Source organism: Geospiza fortis, unplaced genomic scaffold (assembly GCF_000277835.1).
Source record: "Geospiza fortis unplaced genomic scaffold, GeoFor_1.0 scaffold461, whole genome shotgun sequence".
Taxonomy (NCBI): domain Eukaryota; kingdom Metazoa; phylum Chordata; class Aves; order Passeriformes; family Thraupidae; genus Geospiza; species Geospiza fortis.
In genome coordinates, this window is record NW_005054463.1 from 105,342 (window position 1) to 105,851 (window position 510).

Below are 510 nucleotides of genomic sequence, written 5' to 3' on the forward strand. Positions count from 1 at the left end.
GGGTAGGTTCGGAATACCTCAGTCAGTGCTACATTTTTGTGTATGTGGGAGATGCTTCATTTTGCAAAAAGCGGATGGAAAGTCTAGCTCGGGAGCACAGAGGAGCTCCCAAGGCAGGCTGCAGGACCTGCATCTGAGCTGCTTTGCTAACTACTCCATGCAAAGCGCACAGCCCTGTACGCGGTGCCAGTCCGGGGTCCCCCCGGGGCACAGCACTAGGTGGGCACACACAGATTCCAGTCCGGGGTCCCCCTGAGGCACAGCACTAGGTGGGCACACACAGATTCCAGTCCGGGGTCCCCCTGAGGCACAGCACTAGGTGGGCACACACAGATTCCAGTCCTGGGTATCCCCGGGGCACAGCACTAGGTGGGCACACACAGATTCCAGTCCGGGGTCCCCCTGAGGCACAGCACTAGCTGGGCACACACAGATTCCAGTCCTGGGCACAGCACTAGGTGTGTACACACAGATTCCCAGCGGGAAGTTTCCATTCGCTGTTTAAATCCC